The sequence below is a fragment of the Nematolebias whitei genome, chromosome 3, assembly GCF_014905685.2.
Source record: "Nematolebias whitei isolate Nwh7 chromosome 3, NemWhi1, whole genome shotgun sequence".
NCBI lineage: Eukaryota > Metazoa > Chordata > Actinopteri > Cyprinodontiformes > Rivulidae > Nematolebias > Nematolebias whitei.
This window is the reverse complement of record NC_056500.1, coordinates 35,515,938-35,522,798: the sequence shown is the minus strand read 5'-3', so window position 1 is coordinate 35,522,798 and position 6,861 is coordinate 35,515,938.

Sequence of the window (6,861 nt, the reverse complement as noted above, 5' to 3'; positions counted from 1 at the left end):
GGGGCATGAACCAACTGGTTCATGGCTGAACAGTATAAACAGATTAATGTCCATAAATTGATTATAAATCAATTGAACTGATTGGTAACAATAATCATGAACTGATTAGTGACAATATAACCAAAATCACAGACACGACTTGTGACTGATAACAACATCTCACACTGTAATGCATGCAGACAGAAGTGAGCTTAAACAGAGTTCCATGAGAACAACAATATTCATTCTGTTAGAGCACTAAGGACAGAATGTGTCATGGAACGAGCCGTTACATCACGTAGGTAAAAGCGAATAAATGAGCAGGGTGTTGACCATGCAGCCGCAGTGCAAATGTCCTGCATTGACAAACCATTATGCAGAGCAGTCGAAGATGCGATACCCCTGGTCGAGTGTGCTTAGAGGTTGACAGGAGGCTCTAAATCTGATGCTCTGTAGGCTTCAGAAAAGGCCTCACACAGCCAGTGTGATAAGCGCTGGATGGATAACGGCGACCTGTAGAAACATCTCTATAATGCACAAACCATTGTTGAGTTTGAAACGCATTGCAGCTGTGTGCGTTATGTAACACGTCAAACGCCCGCACCGGGCAGAGAAGATGAAAAGATGCTTCCTCTTCTGATCTGTGGGGGGGAAAAAACCCCTCCAACGATATCACTCTTGATTTAAAAGAGCTCGTGATGTTTTAGGCATAAAAGCTGGGTTGGTCTTAAATCAGCTGAGCTGCCCGTCAGCCTAATTCTAAGGCATGACGAAGCAACAGAGAGGGCAGATAAATACTTACCCTCTTAGCGGGTGTTAAAACCAGCAACAGGGCTGTTAAAAGAGACAAGAATTTAAATGAAACCTGATCCAGAGGCTCAATTGAAGCTTTGATCAGGGCTCGCAGGACCAGCGTTAAACCCACTGTGGAAAACAAGTGGGCGTGAAAAACAGGCCTACATCTCTGTACACCTTTTAGAAACCGCTTCATCAGCGGGTGATAAAAGCTGTTCTGACTCCAAACCCTTTGTGGCAGGAAGAGATGGCTGCAATCGTACGTTAAAGCGTACTGAAAGCCAACTCCCTATCCATCAGCTGTTGTAGAAAAACAACACGCCGCTTAAAAGGCATGAGGTGGTCTCTAAACCTTCTCTGTGCACCAGCGCTGAAAAGCCGTCCCCTTGATGTGTACAGAACTGTGGTAGATGCAGCACGTGAATCTTGAATTGTGCACACTATCTCCTGAGGGAGACCCATCCTCTAAGTGGAACCGCTCAGCGGTCAGACCCACCGGTGTTGACCTATTTCTGGGTAACTCTTGGTCGCTCCTCCTGCCTGAAGGAGAGCATCCTTCCTCCATGACAGTTCCACGGCGACCCAACAACAGACGTTGCAGGCCTGGGAACCATAGTGCGTTCACACGCCGGGAGCCACCAAGGAGGGCTGTCAATCCCTCCTCTTGAACTCGGTTCATGGACCGTAAAAAACAGAGGAGGTGGGGGGGAAAGAAACGCGTAAAAAGCGTTTTGGGCCACCGACTGTGAGCAAATGCGTCCCCCCCCAGCGATGGATCGTCTCGCGGGCTCAGGGAAAACCGTAGTTGACATTGAGCGTTCTTCTCGCATCGCAAACAGGTCCACAGCTGCTTTGCCAACTTCTGCTGCGTCTGAAAAACATCAGATCCGGATGGAGGATCCGGTCCACATAACGTGGGCCGCCCTTGGACGTCACATCAGCCCCTCTGTTCAGAACATCGGATATGTAAACTGCTCTAATAAAAGCAGGTTTGATGAACCCAACTCAGTAGCTTCCGCGCAATGTGTAACATCTGGGCTGAACGCACACCCCCCTGGCGGTTTATGTACGCAGCAGTCACCATGTTGTCTGTGTGAATCAACACGTGTTGATTCTGTAGCACGGGAGCAAAAAGTTGAATCACATTCAGCACTGTGCGACACTCCAAAACATTGATGTGGGCTGATGTGCGGTGGGGCCACAGCGCCCCTACTGCTTGAGATAGGCATGTTCCCCACCCCAACCTGACAGAGACGCGTCCGTGAAGACTGACACGTGACGTGGATCTGCTGACGGGGACTCCCTCTGACAGAGCCAGGGTGTTTCCCCAGTGTCGGAGGTCTGCTCCCATGGAGGGAGGGACAGTGATCATCCGTCTCTTTTGTTTTACTGGATCCACACGCAGACGCGTAAACCACCTCTGGAGGCGCCTCATGTGTAACAAACCCAGCGGGACCACTGTGTGAGCTGATGACGTCATTCCCAACAGCTTCATGACGGAGACAGCTGTTACCACTTTGCCAGGTCTTACGTGGCGTAATTGGTTTTTAGAGTGTCGATTCTTGTTTGTGATAAACGAGCCGTCATGGTAATTGAGTTTAATTCCACTCCCAGATAACAATTATCTGGGCCGGGAAAATCGAGCTTTTCTTCCAGTTATGGCGAAAACCAGATTTAGCAGGTGTGATGCTAACACCTGAGCCTGTATCAATGCTTCCTGTCTGGAGTGAGACAGGGGCAGCAGGTCGTCCAGGTAAAAACAAAACCCTCATCCCTGCTTGTGCAGTGGATGCAGGGCTGTCTCCACACACTTGAGAACGTACGAGGCGCGAGGGAGTACCCAAAAAAGGCAACCTGTTGTACTGGTACTTCATCCCTTGAAAGGCGAAACGCAGAAATTTTCTGTGTTTTGGGATGATTGGTGTGTGAAAATAGGCATCTTTTAAAACGATGGAGACAAACCAGTCGTTTTCCTGGATGTTGTCCAACAGCTGTCTGTTCATCAACATGTGAAAAAATCTGTTCATGATCGCTTTGATGAAAGCTGACAGATCCAGAATCGGTCTCATCCCTCCGGTCCTTTCGGGGACCAGGAAGTAGCTTGAGTAAAACCCTGTGTTTTCCTCCTCGTTGGGAACTCTTGAGATTACACCTTTTATCAGAAGCTCTTGGATTTCTGCATTTAAGGCTGAGACTTGGTCTGGTGATGACAGGACCGTCTCTATAACTCCTCCGAACGGAGGGGGTCGGGTTGCAAACTGCAGCGTGTAACCCTTGCATAACACTCTGTCCCTCCATCTGTCCGGTGAGCATGTTTTTAACCACTCTGCGTGACGTTCGTGGAGTGGACGTGCGTTTAAATGATGTGCCGTGTTTTGAACGGATGTCATCCAAACCTCCGCCTCGACCGCCGTCATGCGTCGCGGAAATGTTTTCCGCGTGACCCAAGGCGAGGCTTTCTCGAAAGGGCTGTTCTGCGCGCGCCCGCGCGCTGTGACTGGATCGCGGACCAACCTTCATGTCCGGGCGGGGCGGTGTGTGCTGAGGCGAGGCGTGTGTCAGCTGATGAAGTGAAGGTTGTGAGCCTCGCGGGAGCGCACGTTTCCTCTGGAGGGACGCGCGCCGCTCTCGCTGAGGGCGGGGCCCGTCATTGGATTCATTCAGCTGTCTCACGCTTATGCCGCCGTGAGCTGCTGATCGCTGGGACGCGGTGGATGACGGCCACTCGCGTTCATACAGGAGAGGCGTGTGTTGTTTTCGCTGAGAGCAGGGACCTCCACCGGACCCGGCCTGCGGTCCCACATTTATCCCGATGTGGGCCGGTGAGCGCCGGGCAGCTGTGCGTGCATCATCGACACAGTGCCGTTGGATGGAGGCTGCTTGTCTCGCTCGGGAGCGCGTAAACACCGTTGGGAGGTGATCGTGCGGGTCTGATTGACAACAAGTTATTTCGCTTACCGTGGTGTCACGTGAGCGTCTGGGCATGTGAGGGAGCGGCGGTGGATTTAAAAAACCTTTATTTAAGGACACCGGCTCTTTATGAGTGGAGGGTGTGTGTGTAGCGGCTGTGAGCTCATCCGAGCTTACAGACTGGCTAAAAACAGGCGTTTTGATCTTTGAAAAATCATTTATTCAATTCCTGTGTCATTTATACACACATCCTCCGCAGACCGTCATTTCTTAAAACTTCTCCCCCGTGAGCTCTGCGGTTTGTTTGCTCCGAGCGCCGTCTGCAGGCGATCTCTGGGGAAAACGCTGAAGTGCAGGCTGCCGGACTGAGGAGGGGTGGTCTCTGGCGGGCGGGGCTGGTGGTGGAGCTGGGCGAGACGAAGCTGCTGCTGCCGTGGAGCGTCGATGTCTCTGCCTCTGCTTTTGACGATCTCTCCAGCGGGCTGGAGGACGGAATGAGCCGCGCGGCTAGATGAGATGGCGTACAGCTTCCGACGTCTCCTCCGACTGCTTCGAATTCGTCAGCATGGACGTCAAGCTGCTTCCGAACAGCGCGTCCGATGAGATGGGGCCCTCCATCCGGTCTTTGTGCAGCTTTTCCGGCAGCAATGGAGAGTGACGGAGCCAGATGGAACGTTGGATTACCGTCATCCATGCTACAATCCTCGACAGGCAACCCGAGGGAGCGGCGCACATGTTGAGGATGGCGTCTGCCGATCTACACAGGGAGCTCTTAGTCTCCTCCGGCAGGTCTGAGGTCTCAGCCTTTTCGACATGCTAAATGCTAGCAGCGCATGTTGTTGCTAACTGCGGTTGCCTGAAAACACGTCGGTGGGCTCGATTGGAGAGCTTTGGTCGCCGTCTGGTTCCTCCGGAGGGACGGGACGCTGCTCCGACCTGGACAGCTTCGCTCCGGAAGCTTCCGCGAGGCTTGGCTCCAGGGGAGGGAACCGAGGAATAGCGTCAGTTGCCTTACAGAAGGAGTTCTTTGTCTCCAAGGCAGGTCTGCGGCCTTCAGTCCCTTGGACATGCTATATGCTAGCAGCGCACGTTGTTGCTAACTGCGGCTGCCTGGAAAAACACGTCAGTGAAAAATAACCTTTCCGCCGATCATCCGAACTGGCGGGAAAAGGCGAGGGACGTAGAAAAAGGGGGTCCCTTCATGTCAGCCTCCTCCCGGGTTCCGCCGGGCAACCCCTGAGGGCGCTGTCGGCCGGGAGCGGTGTGATCGCCGATGCGAAAACGAGGTGGGATGGGGTGAGCATTCACTCAGCCCCCCTCCACCTACACTACGCTCCCCGGGAGGGAATGAGCAGCGGGGGCTGCAGCTGAGCACACCTTGCCCCGGAGGAACCATCCGGTTCGCCCCGAGGGTCGGCGATAAGAGGAAAAAACACAAGATGGCGTTGTCCAGCGTGTAGTGACCTGTCACTGGGAAATGTTCCACGACGCTTACCTTGGAATAAGACTGCTGTCATCTTCTCCTCGGGGAGGAGAACTCACCGGACGACCGGAGGTCGACTGCCGGGCCCAGCATCCTTCACAAGGTTGGTCATTTACACAACTTATCTTCTTTGTTCTTCTGACAGTGCTATATTAGCTCGCTGAAGAAAAAATGGGAGCCGATTTCCCGCTCTTAACGTAATTTATACGGACCGGGTAGGGCCCACACAGCAGGTGGGCGTGGACTAATTTTTTTCAGTGCTTATGCTCTGCATAACGGGATAAACCCACTAAAGCGAAGGCCTTAAAGGGCGAAGCTTATATGACATAGAACTGGTTGTGGCTTCATGATCGTTTTTTTCTCTGCCATGTGATCGTGGAATCTGTTCATGTTCTAACAGCACAGTGTCCTGAACCTGGCAATCAATACAATAAGCTTTTAACGTCTGCGAGTATCTCACCTGAGGAATCTGCGTTTGTTCCCAATATGAAATTCTGCAACATTCCTTCACCATCTAGCCTAATTCTTTGGGCTGGTGCGCCGGGTGGATGGCTAGTGAAATGTGTGGAATTGCGGTGTCAAACATTTCATACCAATCTAGCTGTTCTTGTTTCAGTTGCACGCTTGCTGCTACCTCCTCCGGGCCAACATAAATGTTTTTAGACATAACTTCCCATGTCTTACCCTCAACAGAGCTAAATGCATCTTTGTACCAATCAGTGTGGTCTCTGTCGTAGAACAAGGTTACATGGAGGGGGTCGTGGGGTGGGACATAAGGTTCCAGTAAGGAGATCCACCACTTCCAGCTTAGGTAGACCGAATACACTCCTCCTTGGCTTGGTGTTTCCAGCTGTAACAGTCCCCAGTAGATGTCTGCCCAGTCAGATGTCAATGTCTGGACCCCCATCAACCATTGTCCACTGGTGTCATGCAGTGGTACTGAGCAGTGAGTCTCAGACCCATCAGAAAATGAGATGATCAGTCCGGTGGGGGAACAAAGAATGGAGGCTCCCACTTTCACCAGCAAGCCTCTCCCTAGGAGATTCACTGGTACCGTTGGAGAGCTGATGAATGGGTGCTGTATCGTTTGGCTGGCCACCTGCACCCCTAATGGTTTGGTCATTGGCAGACTTTGCGTTACCCCAGCGAATCCCACCAAGTTCACCACCTTTTTATACAACAGTTCAGGTGGTGTTGTGGTATTAATAGTTGAATATGTTGTCCCAGTGTCCACTAGAAATGGCAGTTTTTGTCCATCAACTGTAAGTTGCAGTGTGGGGTCTGCCCAGGCCCCGCTGCAGGGCGTTCTCCATGGGGTGTGTCATTGCTGGTAGTTGGTTTCCCAGGTTACCAAGGGATGCTGTCCGTGTTCCCGTTCTACAGCCTGTGTGACGGGTGGTCCACCATCCAGGGGAGCCACCTCGGGGTATGGAGCCTGGTACCAGCTTGGTTCAGGTCCTGGTGTCCTGCCTCAGCGTGGAAGCTTGAAGCTGAGACATCCCTGATTTTCAGCCAATGGACACTCCCGATGCCAGTGTCCCACCTGGCCACAAAGAAAGCATGGCCCCCCTTGCAGGGCGGGTCCCCCCCCCCCCCATTTCCCCGGCCCCAACCACCATGAGTTCCCCCTTGTAAGCTCCTCTGTATTGTCCCTGCACCGGTGGACATTGATTTGTTGTTTGGGCATAAGGAAT